This window comes from Candoia aspera, chromosome 3 (genome assembly GCF_035149785.1).
Source record: "Candoia aspera isolate rCanAsp1 chromosome 3, rCanAsp1.hap2, whole genome shotgun sequence".
In the NCBI taxonomy this organism is placed as follows: Eukaryota; Metazoa; Chordata; class Lepidosauria; order Squamata; family Boidae; genus Candoia; species Candoia aspera.
In genome coordinates, this window is record NC_086155.1 from 69,036,178 (window position 1) to 69,057,289 (window position 21,112).

General features: G+C 39.8%; 1 protein-coding gene across 2 annotated transcripts in view; it reads right to left on the reverse strand.

Moving 5' to 3' along the window:
• The window catches only part of KANK4 (KN motif and ankyrin repeat domains 4), a 56,229-nt gene extending 42,567 nt beyond the window's left edge, over nt 1-13,662 (reverse strand). For both annotated transcript variants that reach the window (XM_063298045.1, XM_063298042.1), the window contains exon 1: nt 13,482-13,662. The gene's annotated coding sequence lies outside the window, so the exon portion shown is untranslated. The remainder of the gene's footprint in view (nt 1-13,481) is intronic.
• Between the last annotated feature and the right edge of the window lie 7,450 nt (nt 13,663-21,112).

A 21,112-nucleotide genomic window follows, 5' to 3' on the forward strand; every position in this document is an offset into this window, starting at 1 on the left:
AGCCGGCGTTTGTCTGTAGACACTTCCGTGGTCATGTGGCCGGCATGGCTAAATGGAACGCCGTTACCTACTCACCGAAGCAGTACCTATTAATCTACTCACATTTGCATGTTTTTGAACTGCTAGGTTGGCAGGAACTGGGACTAGCAACGGGAGCTCACCCCATCACACGGATTCGAACCGCCGACCTTCCGATCAGCAAGCTCAGCAAGCTCAGCGGTTTAACCCGCAGCGCCACTATACATGTACAATAAAACATACAAGGACACTTTAACAATTCGACACTGTATGTACCTGCAAATTGAATCAGCCCTGCCAGTTACATTCAACATATCCTTAAATCCTCAATCATTTCTTTTTCGGCTTGGGATCTTACCAAATGGATTACTATGTGAACTAATTCATGCAAACAAATCCAGCTGCAGTAGAATTAATTCAGAACTACTTAATACACACTCAATTGCTTTCAAAACAATTGGCTCAACTTTCAGTGATTCTGAATATGTACACCACTAAAGAGCCATTTAATGATGAAGGCAGTAATGGATATATGGAATCATCCTTTTTGTCTCAAATATCATTTTCTCTTATATACCTGATGCTTGCTTGATTTTGTTAAGCAGGTTTGTTCTTCTGAAGACACTCTTCTGCTTAGATTTTAAGGGGGAAATGCTTCATGGATGTTTTATGAAAAAAAAGAACTTTAAAAATCCTCAAACTTGTCCTTTAAACATAGTTCAGGTTTGCACAATCCTTTCTCCCATTTTGTTGCATCCTTTAACACTGCCATGTCCTGGCAGTCAGTTGGCAAATACGAGGCATTTTCTAAAGAGTAAATCATTAACCTACTGAAGTCAATGACAAAGGTCCCATTGACTTCTCTGGGATAAAAACTTGGATGTCAGTCAAAAAGCAAGTGTGTCTTTCCCAAACTGGCTTATAGTTTTGATAATATGTAGCTCAGAGGGAAGGTCAACATCTCCCAATGAATGTCCACACACCAAATACTTTAAGAATTACGTTTTTCAAACTTAGACAAAATGCTACTCTGTTCACACTGAATGGTGGGTCTGAACTGATGGTGCACTGCGGCAACTGTGAATGAGTCATAAGAAATATGCAAATCCAGGTGATTCCAGTGAACATGTTCTTTGTAGTGGAACTGATGAAAAAGATGCACAATGAAAAGCAGGATCATGTATCAGCCACATAATTATTCAACTGCTAAAATGCTCCTACAGTTGCTTGGCAATCCAATGAAGGTATGAGCTACTCAGTGCTCCATGTGTAGAGCATTTGTTTGAAAGCATCCTCTGATATCCAAAAATCCAAATTGCGCTCGATTTTTCTGTAAACCGCCCAGAGTCCCTCTTTTGGGGGAGATGGGCGGTGGCTAAATTTGAGAAATAAATAAATAAATAAATAAATAAATAAATAAATAAGAGGGGTTCCCCGCCCCTCCCCTTCAACTTCAGGTTTCTGAATTCTCTTTTGTAACTCTACCTTTTATGTAAAAAAGCTGCTGGGTGAATATGATTTCTCATCATGCCTATTGCCATTGTGCGTGCCTAATTTACTATGACCTATTTCACACACTGCACTAAGCTATTGTTTAACCATGGTTTAATACACAAACCACAGTTGAGTAAGTTCACTTAACAGGCTAAGCTAAAAATCATATCAATGCTTATCCCAAAATATAAAATGAACCTAGCTGCTAAGTATAAAGGGTAAGAAGACTAGAACACTGCCCTACTCCAGGATAGTGATCAAGGAGACAGCTCTGCTTCTATCTTACAGGGAAGAAAGATGCCAAAGAGTTGGAAAAAGGCCAATATAGCACTACTACTTAAAAGAGGGACAAGATTTGACTTTAACAAGAAGCGGTAGGCCAATATAATTATTGAATAATGACAAGTTGTTCACAATGATTCTGGCTGATAGACTGAAAATAATTTTGCAAGAATTTATTCACGAGGATCAATGTAAGTTTTTACCTAAAAGACAGTTAAAGGACAATCTTAGAAATGTGTTGGACATTTTGGAATATTTGGAGCAACGTAACAAAAAACAAGCCGCATTGATTTTCCTAAATGCAGAGAAAGCCTTTGACAATTTGAATTGGGCTTTCTTGTTCAAGGTTTTGGTAGATATGAATTTTGGAGAGTACTTTATAAAATGGGTAAGATCAATTTACTTCTTTTTTCTTTTCTTTTTCTTACTTTATATTAGTTTGTATTCATTTTTATCTTCCTTTTTCATTTTTTAAATAAAATTATATTAAAAAATTAAAAGACAGTTCTGCCAATCTCCTTTCTTTAATTTAGTAATCTTTTTTTTCTTTGCTTGCCTTAAAAATGGCTTGCTTTGATGTCTGGAAAAGTCATGCTAGGCAATTTCTTTTAAAAGCAGAATTTTTTTTTTTAACTTAACATGGATATATTTTACTATCAAGCTACCCAAACCCTTTTTCTGATGTCAGCATTTTAATAGTTGGATTGCTTCATTTAAATCAGTGGTGTTGCACAGATTTTAAATTAATTTGTGACCAGAATTCAGTGCCTGCTCTTTAATGTGTCCTACATGTTTCGTAGGACACATTAATTAACTGCACAACTGATTTGAATGGAAGCTGCATTTACTCTATTCTTCCAAGTGCAGATTGTTGCTTAAGAAGGTTGGGCTTATTCTTTCTGAATTCAACTCAGCAGCAGACATAAATGTCCCCAAGAAAGAAACATAAAAATAACAAAAACAAATACCAGCAAAATCACCAACATAGTTCTTATTATGGACATCAATTTACACCTGAAAATCATCCTTTTTGGAGTTGGGAGGTCCTATAATAAATTTATTTATTATAAATAAATAAATTTGCTGAAAGAAAAAAAAGAAGCTTATAGCTGGCAAAGCCAAAAGGCAACTCTTCCACAGAAAATTAGGAATACACAAAACTACACTCTGAATTCATTGTTCTCATTATTTCTAGAGGAAACTGAGGAATTAATGATTTATTTTGGTCAACTAGGGGGTTTGATGATAAACTGTCTCATCTGGTTCAATAATTAAAACTGTTTAAACAGGATAGTTGCAGACTGTCCCACTGCCATTTGGTGGGATAGAGACAGGAAAACCAATGGGATGCAGTACCATAGAGAGGTAAAACCAAGATTCACAATAGGCAGGACCAGGATTAGGTAGAAGCTAAGTCACAACAGGCAGAGCCAATGGTATGTAAAGGACAGCTTGATAACCCATTCAACAATAGAAAAGTTCTTTGCACATCCACTTTGATGCTCCAGGAGCAAAACAGTGGCAAACAGGAAATGCAAATTGTGGCAACTAACTACACTTTCATGAATGTAAAGCAGAAAGCTGGGAGTGGATGACAGAAAAACATTCTTTAAAGACCACTTTCTCCTTCTGTTCCAGCCTAAATATATTTCACAAAAAGGCAGACAGGTGTAGGGAGCCATGGAGATGACCTTCTGGCCATCCAGAAGCCATTTAAGATAATAGGAGCAGAAGAATGCCTCAGCCCAGGGAGGTTGGTAAGCATTGGAAAGAGACTCAGACAGACTGCTCCCTGACTCCCTGGGATATAAGAGGGAGGGAAGGAAAAATACAGGCTTGCAAGATTCTGGTACTATAGCATATCTCAAAGTATAGATCTAGTCTTCCTGTGGAGTCAGTTTCCTGATCTGATCTACTTCATAGGGCTGACAGTAAGGCTAATTAAAAAAAAATGAAATATGTTTTTCTTTAAACAAGCAGACAGGCATATCATGAAATGTAAAAATAAAGAGCGGGGAGCATGAGGAGTTGCATGCCATTACTTGTTCCCATGTTTTATGGCTCTCCAAAACCATAGTAAAGAGGAAGTAGTCTCAATATCCAGAAGTGAGTTCCATAGGAAGGGGGCCATTAGTGAGAAGGCTTGAGCAAAGGGTCCCTAAAGATGGTGATGGACCCTCAGAAAGCTGTCTTTCTCAGATTTACTGGATTGGCAGATTCAACTTGGAGAAGGTGCTCAGGGAGGTAACCAGGACTTGATGAACATATGGCTTTCAGGGTGACAACCAGCACCTTAAATTTCACCCAGAAGCTAACTGGCAGCCAGTGCATCTTCCACTGTAATGTGTTGCATGGGTGAACCTCAGCGCACCCATAACTACCCAGACCAAGGCATTGCATGTTGCAAGCTGAAACTTTCAGATGGTTTTCAAGGGCAGCCTTATGTAGAATGCATTGCAATAAACCAGCTGCAAGGTGGCAAGGACATGAAGGGCTGTGAGTAAAATCTCCTGATCCAGGAAAGGCCACAGCTGGAGCATATGCTCTAATTAAGAGGAAGATCTCATAGCCATGGCCTCTACATGCTAGTCAAGCAAGAGCTGAGTCCAGGAGGCAGTGCCAACTCAAGGGTATATGGCACCCCTAGGCAGCATTGACTGTTGACGCAAATATTTGCGTTTTCAGAATTATTCAGAAGGAGGGGCGGCATTTGGCACCCTAAGCCAGTACCTACTTGGCCTTAGCCTAAAGCCGGCCCTGCGAGGAGCACCCTTAAGCATCAGGCCAGCTCCATCATTAGTCCATTCAGAGTGAAAGATGCTGGGGTGCAATAAGAGCAGAGAAATCAGCAGACTTCATCACTCTTACCACCACAGCGTAGGCTCAAGCTTGAGCCCTTACCCTATTTTGGTGACATTCTTTCTTTGTCTTACACCAGTGACATTCTAGGTGTCTTTTCTGAAATGATTGGAAATAATTATGACAACGAAGGTTATAATGATGACAAATTGTTCATAATGTCATGGAGACATGAAGAAATTAAATGTAATAATAGTTACATTACTGTTACTGTTACTGTTACTGCTACTGCTACTGCTACTATTACTTTGATGGGTTTGATGGGTTTTTGCATTGTGGATTTTAATTCTCTAAGCCACCATGTGTGAGCTGAACAGCCATATAAATTTGTTTAATAAAATAAATAAATAAAATATTACTATTACTATTATTGTTGCTGTTGCTGTTTTAAAGTATGCAAAGTCTTCCTTAAATCTGGCTCCACCTTGCTTGCCTTTTTTCATTCCCAATCTGGGGGCAATACCACCAACTGTTCTGTAGGAATAATCCAGAAAGAGACAGAGCTTTCGATTGTTTGTTGAAAATTGTTGTTGTTATTGGTACTTTTGAGTCAATTTTTGACTTCTGGTGACTGCCTATACTAGTCCCTGCAGTTTTCTTGGTAAGGTTTTTTGGAAATGGTTTGCCATTGCCTCTTTCCTAGAGCTGAGAGGAAGTAACTGGCCCAAGGTCACCCAGCTGGCTTTGTGCTTAAGGGAGAACCAGAACTCACAGTCTCCTGATTTCTAGCCCACTACACAAAACTGGCTCATTGTTAATTTACTAATTACACATTCTTTTTGAGTATGTGCCTTTTGAGTCAGTGTTGACGCCTGGAAAATACTTGGACAAGTCTTTGCAGTTTTCTTGGCAAGGTTTTCAGATGTGATTTGCCATTGCCTCATTCCTGTGGCTGAGAAAGAATGACTGGTCCAAAGACACCCAATGGCATCATGCCTAAGGCAGGACTAGAATTCACAATCTCCTGGTTTCTAGCCTGGTGTCTTTAACCACTACACTAAATTGGCTCTCTAACTACTGAAGTGCTTACATCAGTAAACTTATTTCATTTGTTTCCTAGACCTTTCTCCCCCCCCCCCACTAACATCAACTGGAACTCATCGTATGCAAGATGGGCAGCAAAGAAATTTAATAATAAATAAAAATAAATAAACTGGCCTTGTAGGAAAGAGGAGAACCACTGAAGAATCATGCCTCCCACTCCCAACCCCCCAGCTGGCCCAGAAGGATATCATGATCAATAGTATCAAACATTGCTGGGAGATCAAGTAGGGCCAGGATGGATACACCACCCCCATCCTGGGCCCACCACGTCATCCACAAGCACAATCAATGCTGTCTCAGTACTACATCCCAGCCTGAAACCTGGTGGTAATGGTCCAGATAATCTGCTTCCTCCAGAGACCTTTGAAGCTGGGGGCCTACACATTTTTCAACAATCTTCCCCAAAAAGACAAGGTTGGAGACTGGATGAAAATTGTCCAGCACTTCTGGGTCCAGTGATGACCTCTTGAGGATATATCCCTATTCAAACAATAACAGGAAAAAAGTAGCAAAAGAGAGTTTTCTTGAACAACATAAATTGGGAGAAATTAGTGATGAAAGTAATAGAGGTAGTTTTTAAAAAAGAAAAACACGTGCAACAGCAGATTTGGAACTTCTTCTCATTCAGAGCATCAGTCAAAAGATGGCCATTACATTTTTGTGTTTGTGCTTTCTGAATCAAAACAGTGTACAGTATACTCAACAAGAGAATTTCTGGTGATCTAGCATCTAGCTATGAATATGTATAAGAATTAACTGAAGAAGTATGGATTTATTTTGGCTTATTAGAATACTTGTTTCTACAGACCCAATCAAGTTTGATAGAGCTTCTCAAATTTTCAGTGTCAGCTTTCTTATATACCACCAATATTTTTTTGAAGAGAAAAATAAGGATTTGGAGAAACCAAAACACACACATAGACACGCTTTATATTCCTCTTGGCACCACAACCACATTTCTGTCCTTCCTGATTGGGCAGCACATCCAAAGATAGTACGAATGCTGATAAGGAGGGAACAGAAGTAGTTTTGAACAAGGTGTGCTACAAAAACCAGTTGTTCCACAATTGTCTGATAAAGCAGTATTTATTCCGTATGTAGTCAACTTACTTTGATTAATCCCAGAAGAGGATTTAGATACTAGGTACATATGGACTCTGAAGTACTGTACTATATAGCTTACAAAAGTTGCCTAAGATTGGCTTTACCCTGTAGTAACTAACATTCTCAATCAATTATTCAGTCTTTGAGTTGCTTTTATCAATATGTTTGATATTTTAGGCCTTTTATATATATTAAAACTTTATTGAATTTTTTCAACATATAGATAAAACTAAAAAGGATGAAACAAAACCTACAAAGAAACAGAAGAAAACTAAGAAGGCATGAAAGTACAAAAAAGACTACAACGAAGTGACTTCTGACCTTCTACAGCAAAGATATACATAAATCAATATCAATCTCTTACTCCAATTTGAATCATAATATACCTTATTTCTATAAAGCATTTCAATTCTCAGTACAGCATTCCCTTCTGAAACAAATTTTCCCTCAGTTAAAAAACCTGAAAAACCCCTTCAAAAATTATTTTTCACCTAATAAACTAACAAACCTTATTCTTCTTCACTATAATTTACTCCTATTTGCCAGCTAAACTAACAAAAATTAACCTAACTACATCTTATTACTATTGTTTATTTATAAAGATATTGTCCCAAAAGTAAAGACATCCATCTAAATCCTTAAAAAATATCATCCTGATAGACATATTTAAACAATTATCAAGGTAAACCAAAGCATTTAAACTAAAATAAAGTAATCTGCCAACATTTTATTACTATTATATATTTAGTTATATATACCCTATTACATATTTAATTATTAATACCTTTTAACCAAAAGTAAAAGTGTTATCCAAATGGCAAGAACATCTAGCTAAAACTTTAAAAGACCGTCCTAATAAACACCTATAGGCCTTTTATATCCAAATTAAATCTTACATATGTGACTCCACAGACTTCATTAACAAACTAGAAAACCACGTAGTGTATAGGAAAACAATACATCAGTACATTTTGAAATGAAGCTATATTCCTCCACAGGAAAGTAGTGTACACTTACTGAGAGTATTCTGTATATGACGAAGAATGTTACTGGCTCAGAAGGGTATGTTTCTACGTCTATTAAAAACAACAATATATTTCTATACATTTAGAATCAGCATATCTTTGAATAACCCATGGTGAGTTATTCCTCATATCCTGCTTGCTGGCTTGTGATACCTAGTAAAGTATAGTAAATTGGACACCACTTTTCAATATAAATTCTGGAAGGAAGAGGGAGAGAAAGAGAGAGAGAGAGACTGAGATTTGGGATGAGGAAGGCTGAGAGCACCTTATAGTCCTAGCCCAAGGAAATGCTCTAACTAGGCTATTAAATGCACAAAGATGGAAGAATTCAGAAATACCCGTAATGGAGGAATGGATCATGAAGATAACTGAGTTTTCAGAAATGGCTGATCTGACTTGTTTGGATAAGGAGGGAACAACAATTACTTTTATAAAAGACTGGAAACCATTTATGGACTTTTTGAGGAAAATGGACAAAAGTGAACTGGTGATTTTGGAATTTATTGATTAAAAAGGTTTGTTTATGGGAAGAAGGGAACAATGATATGTAATTTGGGAGGGTGGAGGTGGCAATTATTATGTTTGTAACTGTTGCAAAGAAGATTGGAAGTCGCTTCTTTAGATATCTTTCTTTTCTTTTTCTTTCTCTTTTGTCACCTTTCACTTTTTCTTTTACTTTACTTTCCTATTTTTTCTTTTATGTTTCTGTAGTTTTTTAAACTTATCTGAAATCTTCTAATAACAAAAATTACCTCAAAAAAAAAAAGGAAATGCTCCAACTGTCTGAGAAGTTTGGGAACAGATATTTATTGCCAGGGAAGGCAAAGTTTAGTAGTCCGCAGATATTTGTACAATATAAATTACTAGAAGTCATTTTCTGTGTGAATTAAGAGAATACTCTAAAGAAGTTAACCTAAATTGTAATACTTAAGGAGGATTACATCTCTTTTCTTACTTATATATTAAAGTTATTTTGAAAGTTTATATTAAAGCTATATTAAAGTGAATGTGCTATTCTACATCTCCCTCAGGTTCTACCAAGTGATATTTTCCACACAAAGAAAGAGTGAGAATGGGGAAAAATCCAAACAAACTTCCAAATTAGGAAAGAGCTTGACAACAACAAAACCAACAGATCCCTTAGAGATCTCCCTAGATTATTGGGATTATACAATGTTGAAGAACTAAAAAAAAAAGGGTGGAGGATTTTACAACAGTTAGAGTTTATTGTGGGGCTTCTTTTGATTGGTCAGAGTGTTGGATTAGCCAAGAGGACTATTTTGCAGTTTGTAAATTGATTGGCTATCCCTAAGCTTCACCTGAACTTTCAAATGTTTATCATCTTTGGATCTGCATTATTTATACATTGTTCAAATACAGAGATTTTCTGACTGGTTTAAAATAAAAGTAGTTCTTGTATTAATTCCTGCACAGAATTAAAAGATGCAAAATCTAAAAAAAATATAAGAATTGCATAGGTAAAAACAGTTGCAAAGAAACTCAACCAACAGCCACATCCAACATCATACAAGCCCCTGGCTGATCACTCAGTACAGACTTGTTCTCTTTGTTGTCTTCTCCCATCTCCCCTGCAAACATCCAGATGTATTCCTTTTAAACAGTTAGTTCAGTTTGTTTATTTGTTAAATTTGTATCCCTCCAGGAGCTCAAATCAGCATTTACCACAATTTGTCCTCCAGCTTCCCCCTCCAACTCCTTTGAGTTATGTCAGGTTGAGAGATTTTGACTGGTCCAAAGCTTCAGTGGTTGAGGATGAACTTGAATCTGGGTCCTAATCCAGTACTTTAACCACTACACCACAGGAGCTTTTTGTAACAGGAGTGACTTCCGTGAAGAAGCCTGATAAAGGGAGAGTTAAGAGGAGAGTTAAAGAGGCTAAAAGTTAAAGTTAAGCCTTAAGAACTTAGTCCTCAGTTCCTGAGGATGTTAACTAAGGCCCTCTTGAAGCTGGAAGCTCTCTGGGCCCAGGCAATCTTTACCTTCCTGTTTGAGAGGCTAGGCTGTCTACCTGAATGCAATGGCAGGTAGGGTAGATGCTCTGGAGTTAAAGAAAAATAAAGAGAGGCAAATAGGAAGATTATTACGAACTTTGGAAGGGGAGATCCAACAGACCTAATATTGGACAGTGGATTTGCTGTATGTAAGGACGATAGTGGTCTTTACATCTCTTGAGGCTCAGTCTGCTTATCTGTAAAGAAATTCCTCTGTTATATAAATGTCTTAAGTCTCCAGTGATTGTTGTTTGCAAACAAAATAAAACAAAAATCCTTCATAGATTTTTCAAATTAGTTTTGTTCACTTGGCCAGGAAGAAACTAGTAGTTGGGGGGGGGGGGGGTCATTTTCTTTGTTTCTCAAAAATATTGGTCATAATGCTTCGAAATAAGTTGCTACTAGCTATTCTTTTGTTTGGCAAATAATCACACCTAAATATTTTGCTGACTTGACTTTCTGTTTCCTGAGAGCCTATTTCCTAAAAATTAGAGATTACCCACTCCTGAACTCTTAAGAAAACAGTCATCCAAAACAACTTTACCCTTCAATAATTTCATACTCCTATGGTCACTTGTACAAACAAGCCTCTTTTTAAATCTATCCAAACGATTGCTTTCAGAAACAAGGAAAGAAAAGTAGAAAAATGTAGACATATTTTTTTTGCAAATATGCAGAATAAAGGGCAGTAACTTCTTTTATATACCTTTACAGACTTCTGGATAAAATTTGTTGGTCTGCTTTAAGAGTCAAAGTTTTCAGTGAACATTGAAAAGCTTCAGGCAGCCCACTTGCAGGACATTCTGGCACCATGAGTAAGGAATTAAATACTGTCATCCATATTCCTTGCTATTACACTACCGTACATATTTTATTTTATTTATTCACTCATTCATTCATTGGATTTGTACAGCCATCCATCTCACCGAAGTAATTCTGGGTGCCTCACAATTAAAAACAACAATCTAATAAACACTAGTTAAAAACCAATATACAAAGATATAAAACCATCAATAACCATAGTCAGCAGCCCTTAGTCCATGCTTGTGTCAAGCTCAACAAAGCCACTGTAAAAGCTCCCCACCATTGCCAGACCTCCAAGCATGGTGGCAGAGCCATGTCTTCAGGGCCTTCCTAAAGGAAGGATTAGCAGGATTGGGGCCAATCTACGTTCTGGGAGGATGATGTTCTTTCTATATACTTTTTAAAGTTCAAAGGCTAGGCCTGAATCACAAATGTCAGTACTGAAATACCATCTCCGCTTCTCCATCCATTCTACAATATTTTCACAATGGTACCTGCTCACTGATCTCAGAAGGAGTAACCAGGGAGGCCTCCCTAGCAGTCCAAAACCAAATGAGATTTGTAATGTAACCCCAGGAATGTCAGTCTGAAGAGCACCATGGACTGCAGGGGAGTCATATCCTATTGACAACCCAAGGTTCTCCGAATGTTGCTGAACCACACCTCTGAGCATCCCTTACTATTGCCATGCTTTGTAGGAGTGCTGAGAGCTGTAGTTGAGCAACTCCCTGTAACTATACTTAGTCTTAGCCAAAAGGCTGAGAAGTCATTGTCCTGTAACTGACAAATATAAGTATGGGTACAGAGACAGATGTTGGACTGAAAATGGGAGAACATTTATAAAGATGTAGAGGTCATTTCTCCTTGTTGCATTGTCAGTTGTTGGTCTTGTGTTACAATCACAATAAAACAATCTTTCCTACAATTAGTACCTCCCCTGCTTTGTAGGTATTGTATAACATAACATGCACATACTGGATAGTGTTTCTGAACATACTGATGAGATACAGCAATACAGCATACTTGCATGTGACACACCTGCACCTCCATCCCATGCACACCCAATTTACTTCCTAAAACACCTCCCAAGGTAAGTATTGCTCTACCACTCACATACCCCTTTAAAAGAAAATGAAGTCAGGAATTCAATCAAAGTTATCCTCTTGTGTCGCAGAGGATATATTTTCTGAGTGCTTTCCTTTATAATCTTTTCTTTTTAAAAAGATGTTTGCAAACTACTGTGACAGTTCTAATAACTAGCTCTTAGATATAGTAATTATACCAATTACTCTATCTAGAGTTGAAGTGAAATTTCCCAGAAGTCTTTTCTCTGTGAATATTTGAGATTGTTTTCACCTTCCTCCCCCATTATGCTCCCAAGTGACACGAAATCCAGGCACTGTAGAAAGTGTTAAATGGTGATTAGACCACCAACACACTTGCTCATGCCTTTTGTTGTGCCAAAAAAAAAAAGTAAAGGAAAAGGAAGCTCAGAAATATACATACATACATACATATAATGCTTCTGTCATTGCTACACCCTTGGAATATTTCTCTTGCATCTAGAACTGTTTGATGAAACAGGATCCTGCCCCCAATTTCTCTCTCTGCAAGAGAGCGAAGCATGTGGAGACGGCATTTGCTCAGGATGACTGGAGCTGATGCCCTACACATCTAGAGGAGTGGGGAGAAAGGCTGTGTTTGAGAACTGAAATACCTTGAGTTTGCACCTAGAGTCAAAGGGAGCCCGACAGCAGCTGAAGGCACCATGCATCATAACATAGCATGTATCTCGCCTTCTTCAGCCACTGGAATGGGTGACTTTGACTTTCAAAGAAATCGGGGAGCAAACCATCAGGGGGGTTCAGCTGAGGACTCCAGCAGTCCTGTACCTTAACTCTACCATCCAGGGTGGATTCCAGCCCCAGAGTGGGTCCTGTTTATTAGCAGACTACTAATGGAGAAACCCAATCGTTTCGGAAAGGAATGGCAGAACTGCTCCCCGGAGGTCAAATACGTCAAGATGGCTTGCAACTGATCAGACTCTGCAAAAGACCCGACTCAATTAGTTTTCCGAGCCCCTTCCACACTGTTCCCTACCGAGAAGGGCTGGTTCTTTGAAACAGAACCGAATCGGTGCTGCTGACCCATTTTCATTTCTTTCCCCTCATCTGTCACCTGGAATACGCAACGCTGAAAGGGAGGGGCTCCCGGGCGGCAAGACCCTCTGTAGTTGCTCCGCGCTCTCGGCTTCAAGTCGGAGTCCCTGGAAGCTCAGAACTAAACAAAGAGGGAATCGCAGGCAGTATTTCTACATATTCGTACTCAGGGAGCCGGGGTGGGCTTGACAACTGGAGATCTGCTGCAGTCAGCGAATTAGAAAAACGTCCAGCTCGCTAGAGCTGCAGTTGGGGACGCCTCGGGCTTCGGCTGCCCTTGACCTGCAGGGGGCAGCCGGCCCGGGCACGCAGGCTAGTAGACCGCCGCGGGGAGCTTGTGCCCTCCGAGGGACAGGGAGCTCTCATTCAAGCCATTAGAGAGGCGCCGCTGCCGTCGCTCCAGGGTCGCCCCTAAGCTGCGTCGTGGCCCCGCGCTGATTCATCCCCGCCAGCGGCGCTGCCCCTGATTCCCGGACGCTCCCGAGCCCTCTTGCGCTCCCTGCCCATCTGCGTCCTTGCCCACCTCCTTCGAGACTGTCAAGCCTCGGTCCCCTTTCCAGATCCAACCGCGGGAGTTTGATTTGCGAGAGATCGGGCGGCCGTGCCTTCTCGTCCGCCGGCTGGGCGGGGCGGGCGGCTGGGCAGGCAGGCACACAAAGAAGCCGGCAAGTTTCGTTTACCTGGGCCCAGGGGCTGTGGCTGTGGCTCGCCGCTGGCGGAGTGCGCCCATCAGCCGCACCGAGGAAGGGTCCGCCCTCGGCTCCCGTGTCCAGATGCGCCTTGTGGGCTGCTTTCTCCTCCTGCGGCTCCCCTCCCTCGGCGGGCGGCGACACAGCGCTCCCTGGAGTCCGACGAGGCGCTTCAGGGCTTCTCTTCGCGGAGTTAATGCGCCTCGTCGCTCGCTCGCTGCGGGAAAGTCTGCCCAGAATGCTCTGGCGGGAAAGGGAAAGGGAAAGGGAAGAACCCCCCCAGCCCTTCCCTCCCCTTCGTTGCTCCAGTTTATGGACTGCGAGCCGTCTCTAGCGATTACAATGAAGACAAACCTTCAAGAAATTAATATGCTTTGGGACTACGTTGTATTTATTTGGCAGTGAGTCCCATGTGAAGTCGTGAAATTTGCTAGTAAACCCAATGTAAGGACCGAGTTAGGAAGGTGTTCTCAAGGCTTTCCCTCTTACTTAATGTATTCACACCTTTCCTTAATTTATTTTAAATTCAAGCCATTTCCAGTGAGGTTCTTTGCGCCCGTTTGATTATACCTGTCGAAAAATGATTTTGCCAGATACAGAGGATGAAAGGGGAGAATGAATGATCGGGAGGTCTCTCCATTTTATCTCATTCCGAGGCCAGTCTTTCCCAGCCTGGGTCAAATTATTTATGGCTCCAGAGGACTGGGGGTTCTGACAATAGTTCCAACACAATTTGACCCCCAGGTCAGAGAAGGTGGTGTAGCCCCTTTCATTTGGGACTAGAAAATGGTGCTTCCAGATAGAAAGAAGTCTGGTTTACTAAAGTAATACTAAGGGAGATAATAATATGGAAACCCTGTCCAGAAACCAGACTTCTTTCTATCTGGAAGCAAAGAACCGCGCTGAGATGGTAGCTTGAGTCTCTAGTGTTTATTGCCCATCTCTACTAGACAGAAAATCCTGCCAAACTGAAAGGCCGTGGGAAACCCACACAGATAAACCCAAAACTCAAGGCGGGTCTGCTCTGTTTCTTCAAAGGAAAGTTCAAAGCCTCTAAACTATGCATGCATTTTTCCCCCTGGATAGGGGCCCCCTCCTGCTCACCATCAGTACTCATGACAGCCAGGTACCTTTAATAGTTCACAAGTTCCAGTTTGGCTATCTACCGATTTCTGCCAAAATTTATTTTGCAACATTGCAGCTTCCTAAGGAGGTGTGTGCACATAGCTTAACCGCTGAATTCTGTGCAAAAGTTAATGCCTAGGTATAAATAGGGAGAGAATATTGTTGACTTTACCCTACACATTTGGCTGGGTAGGAGCTGGGTTTCATTCTCAGCTGTCACAAAGCTGTCCATCACAGAAGAGATGGGTCCACAGCTTTTCGCTAATGTACATATTGTACATATGGGAAACTATCTGTGTACATCCATAGGAATTTTTTTATCTGGAAGCCAAGCTTAGCAACGGCTTCTGTGCCTTCATATTGCATAGATATAAATGCAAATGGAAATTAAAGCTACTCATATGGTCTCTTTTGGGGGCAAAACACATGCTCTGGTCAACATTTTGATGCTACAGAAAACGCTTCAGAAAATATAACTTCCCTTCTTGTGTGTATTCCATGTATGATATTCTACAGCTGCACATGCTCCTAAAATAATTTTCCTTTAACCTTGTTGCTTCCAACTTCAAAGCTCTTAATCCAGTCACAGCAGGGAAAATTGAACTTGTCATATGTAAATATTTGAAGAGGATAAAGTGTGCCCGAGAAAATATTACCTCACCATATGGAAAAGTTTCCATGGACTGGTGCAGCTCCAGTACAACCATTACAGTGATTTAGGAAGTTTAGGCTGTCCAGGCAATTCAACTGGGTGACTACAGCCAGACATCACTTTGCCCATACGCTGTATTTAGCTGCGCCATAATGTGATTTGTTTGGCATACTGGTGTATATAGAGCCAAACTGCATTTTACTAAGGAACATTGTAAAATGAAACAAAGGTGAAGGCTTGTCCTTGCAAACAACCATTGTTTGGTCACAAGTACCTTGTGTTATTCTAAATGCCACTCCAACTTCCCCCCTTGACTTGCATCAATTGCCCTAATCATGTTAAGGGCTGTAAACCACTCTTTTAGGGCCACTTAAATCCTAAAATTCTCTGGCCAAGAGAATTTTAGCCAAGCCAGGAGCAACCTGATCCTAGGAGATTCCAGGATGCTCTGACTGCACTAACCATCACAAGATCCTTCATTATTAAGATGTGATTGTCAAGCATCAGCAACTCTCTGCCTCCACTAAGCTACAACTTCTTTGGACCTCATCATTCCATGGCATTTGTCCATTTGTCCAGTTCCTCATCTGAACAAACCATCAGCCATGGTAGATTGAGATGGTCTGCACTGGAGTCTGTACTAAATATGAGTCACAGCCCCTTCCATTTGTCTTCCCTGTACCACGATAAAAATTACCTTGGAGATTAAAAAAAACCTTGGAATGGTATGAGTTTAATCCTGTCCCATACATGAGGTTTCTGATTTCAGATTTGCATCTCACAGGTCAGAATAGCTATGATTATGCATCTAGGGTGGCATCAGTAAGGTATAAGTAGGATGCTTAAATGAATGACAGTAGCAGCTGATGGAAGGATGGATATTTGTTAAGACCATGGTGCTGAAAAATAAGCATCAGCAAGCCTGAATACAACACATGTTCAGGGATAACCGCTTGGCATATTTGAAATAATGACACGCTTCATATAGTGATAGACTACAAATATGCATAGACTTCTTTTCCATTTAGTCTTTAGTAGACAAAAACACTCCCAGGTCTGAATGATCATTCAGAGGGAGACAGGATATAGCTCACATCTTCTGGTCCTGGTGATTTTCCATCCTTGGTTCTGAATGGAATTGCACTTCCCTGTTCAGAAGTGGTATAGAATTTGGGAGTCCTCCTGGACTCACAGGTCCTGTTCATTGAACAGGTGGAAGCTGTGGCGAGGAGTGCCTTCACATCTTGTGCCCCAATTTTGCTCTTTCTTGGACTGGGAGTCCTTCCTCATGGTTACTCATATCTTGGTTACCTCATGTGTAGATTGCTGCAACTCACTTTACATGAGGTTGTCCTTGAAGACGATTCAAGCTACAGCTGGTCCAGAATACAGTGGTGTGAGCAGGTTATGGACACATCTCAGTGTACTCATGTAACACCTCTGCTGTGTGAGCTGCACTGGTTATCAGAGAGCTTCTGAGTACAATTTAAGATAATGGTTTCTTAAGTTGCTTATTTTCTAAACCAGTCTGCTCTTTCTGTAACATTTATTATATTGTTTTATTATTTTTTAAATTATATTCTTCTTTGCACTGTGTTTATCTTGTATAACCCAGAGACTCTGGAATAAGGTGGTTTATAGATCTTATAAATAAATACATTTTTAAAAAAGATAATGGTTTCCATTTAGAAAACCCTTCATGGCCTAGGGCCTGCCTATGTGTGGATTGCTTCTCTCCCATTATTTCTGCCCATCTTTTAGATTCAAAAGGTGGGCATGCTTTGTGTCCCATCCACAAAGCAATGTCATCTGATGGGATGTAGGAAGCAGCCTTCTCTGTTGCAACACCTGCTCTTGGGAATAGCACCACCCGCCCACCCAAAGGTTCAGATCACCCCAGCCCAGTAAGCCTTCAGATGTTCTTTAAAAACTTGATTTACCCCCCAAATTCTATGGTAAGACAGTAATGTGCCCATTTGATCTGTACTGTTGGTTTTAGTTGTTGTGTGTGTTCCCCCCATTACATGATGTTCTTTTTTGTTTTTTGTTGTTTATAGATATTGTACTTGTTTTAATTATATGCTACCCAGAGTCAGATGGCCTTATAGTGAAATTATAAATAAATATAAACAAATTATTGCTGGTAGTTTACATGATTTCAGTAAAAATGAAGGTAGGCCACAGTTCAACACCCAGATACAAAGTGCATGTATCTTAAAAGTCCTGCCCTTAATGGACAGTTCACTCAGTTTTTTTTTCTATAAACACTTTTTATGCACATTTAATTCAACCAGGATATAAAAACAAGAAATTGGTTGGGCCTTTCCCTGTCTCTATCCTATCATCCTGACACAAACAATAAAACATGAATCTCGATCTGACCAGACTTGGGCTTGTTCAGAGTTGTGTTGTTCTAACCATACAAATTCGCCAGTTAAGTATGCACTCTGCTCTGGTGTTTGGCCTTTTGTCTGCTCTTAGAATGTGTTTGACAGTTGCACAGTACAATTTATTAATGCAAGATCAGATTCCCAGGCACCCAACTTCTGTTCATCTGGTTTTTCCCCTTCTACTGGGATAAGGCTTAGCCCTGCTATACCAAGCTATAAACCATGGGTTATGTTCTCAAACTGCATGTTGCTATTTTTTTTCCAAATTAATAACTGACGCTAGATTCCAGCAGTTACTTTTAACAAAGGGAATAAAGACAAGAAGCAATAGGCATGACTCCTCAGCATGTGCGTAATTGTAAGGAATTAAAAAACAAAACCAAAAGAAACTTGAACACCTTCTAGCCATAGAAAGTCTGATCTGCGGCCATCCACCTTGATATTTCATGTATGCTGTGAAAGGGTGAAACAACAAACAGAAGGTGGGTACAAGCAGAACAGAAACAGCTGGAAGAGCAGAGATGCTTCTCCATCACTTCATGTATTTTAGATAAATGCATGGAAAAACTTCTAGCTCAGTGTTTTCTAACCTTGGAAACTTCCAGAGGTTTGGACTTCAACTCCCAGAATTCTCAGCAATAGCCATGGTGGCTGAGGAACCCTGGGAGTTGAAATTCATGCACCTGGAAATTGCAGAAACACTGCTTCTGGTCTATGGATCAGCACACCTGCCAGCCTCTTCTTTCATAGCAAATTGCTAGCAGAGGATAAAAGTTTATCTCTGATTTGCATTAGATCAGGGTAAGTCCTCTTAATGTGTTTGATCTTCTATAGTTGAGAAATTACATAGCATTATGGGACTGCACATCTCAGTACTGGTCAAAGACAGAACCTCCCTTTCTGAGTGTGCATGGGTCAGTTGAGAAGTTGAGACTTGGACAATGAGATGATGATACAGAGATGTGTCCTTATAAAGACTTCACATAGAGTTTATACTTAAGCATGAGCTTTGACATTTGTGTTTTTCGTTGCTGTTGTTGCAACAAAAACATTGATAAGTTGGTCTTTTCAGCTATAAACCTATATAGTCTTTTTTCTCTGCTTCAGTTTTGTCAACAATGTCCAGCTGAGCTGTATTGGGCTCTTAAGGGCACAAATTGTATTGCAAACTCATATTCAGCTTATGAATATCATATAAATACTTTCTCTTCCCATATCTATTTTTTGTATGAGTAATATTCATGTAGACCATTAAGTATTGCCTTGCTTGCAATTATAAATAAAAACCATTACATTAAAGAGGGAAAAATGTTCAAAGAAATAATTTCTAAATTATTATTACCTTGTACTGAAAGCCTTTGATATCAATTAACTGAAACAGTGTGATGTCATGGAATGTTCTATTGTTCAGAGTACAAAGCAGATTGCAGTTTATCCTCTATGAAAAAAAGCAATATTTTCATTATGAGTAGGAATAAAACATCACACAGAGGAAGGCTAATGACTGGAAAGAGGTCTACTGAGATTTTCTTTTTTTAAAAAATCCTATTAAAAATCCATTCCATATTTAATGAATGCCAACTTACATGCCCATTCTTGAACCACAAGTCATCTTGAGGTTTCTAACATACCAATATCAGGGCAATTCCACTTTATAATGCGATTCATTAACCTCAGCCACAAATAACTGAGGCAACACAAGGATTCATAGCCTTGTGAGGGCAACTAAGATGATCAAGGGGCTAGAGCAGCTTCCCTATGAGAAAAGGTTGTGACATTTGCAGCTTTTTGGTTTAGAAATGAGAGGGGATATGACTGAGGTGTACAAAATTATGCATGGAGTGGATAGAGTGGACAAGGAGAAGCTATTTTCCCCTTCCCCAAATACTAGAACCAGAGGTTGCCCAGTGAAATTAAATCCTGGAAGAATCAGTACAAAAGGAAAATAAAATTACACAATGCATAATTAAATTTTGGAATTTTCTACCATGAGACCTGGTGCTGGCTATCAGCTTGGCTGGCTTCAAAAAAGAATTGGACGAATTTATGGAAGTCATGGGGATCGAAGGCTGGTAACCTTGATGGCAGTGTAATGGCCTCTGAAGGCCATCTGCTGGGAGAAAGCAGGCTTCCTTGTGCAGTTGGTTGGCCATGGTGAGAGAAGACTGCTGGACTAGATGGTCCAGGGGATGCTGCTTATGTTCTTATTAAACCAGGTTCCAGAATCAGATGTGGTCACTACACATCAATATTAGCAAGGCAGTGCTCTGAGATTTCTCCACTCTTTAGTCTCTGGGTCTTGCTATCTTATTTCCCTGCAGATCACCTCCTTTCCACATCTCTCAGACTTCTAGCTTGGGAACAAAGCCTTCTGCTGAGCCTCTCCCCACCCCTAGCTGTTCTCTCATTCATGTCTCTTAATATTGTGTGCAAAGATCCATCACATGGTCTTTTGCTTAGCTGACAGGGTCTCCTTCATTTCTACCACAACTTTTCCTTTCCTAGATCGGGTTTTCCATTTCAACACCTTGGTCTACTGACCAATTTTCAATTAGTCTTTTAACCTTCTGCTCTAGCTAATCATAGACCAGGCCAGCCTTTCCTGTTTGGGTTCTCTTTCTGTGACATTTTTGTCTCCATGAGCTTCTGCCCAAATAGCAAGAGATTTGTGACAAGCAATAACCACTGTTTAAAAAAAAAGAACTAGACAATTCAAGATGCTTCACAGAAAGCATGCAAAAAAGACTGTGTTGCTCCCCTTCCTCTTTTTCTGCAAATCTGAGTGTTAGTTTTATTCAAGTGTAAGATCAGCCTCCTCCTTTGCAGCTTGGTCAATATGCAAAAGGAGAAGATTACTGAATGTATGTAAATTTCAAAAATTATGAAAAACTAAGCAAGGTCATCTTTTCCATTTAAAATATGATTTTAAAGGTGACTGTAATATTGTTTATTTCTGAAGAAAATGTCTGATTTTATAAAATTAAAAGGCTCTGCCATTGTTTTATTAGGTATATAGATTAAAATGGAATGACTAAAAGTGGTGTATTCATTTCTTGCCCAAGCCTAGCCCCAGTGAAATGGTTAATTTTATTCATGGGTGTCACAAATTTTTTATTTGGAACATCACAGCACCATGAAGTCTGAGAACTCCTGGTCTAATCATTGTTATATCTTTTAATCTAATTTTGAGTATCTGGGTGATTTTTGTTTCCAGTAGGGGATGAATGTGTCGGAAGTCACAACAGTATGAGTCTTCTTGCCAATATATTTGCTAAGAATCCATGTCAAGCTGGGGACAGATAGACATTCTCATGAGACTGTTGATATTAAATTTTAGATGCTATTTCTTCAATGAGTAATAATTCCTTCATCAGATAAAAAGCCATGCTTAATTAAGCAGTGCACTGAGAGTCAACAGTTAAAACTGATTCTCCCATCTGCATTTCCTGTAATGA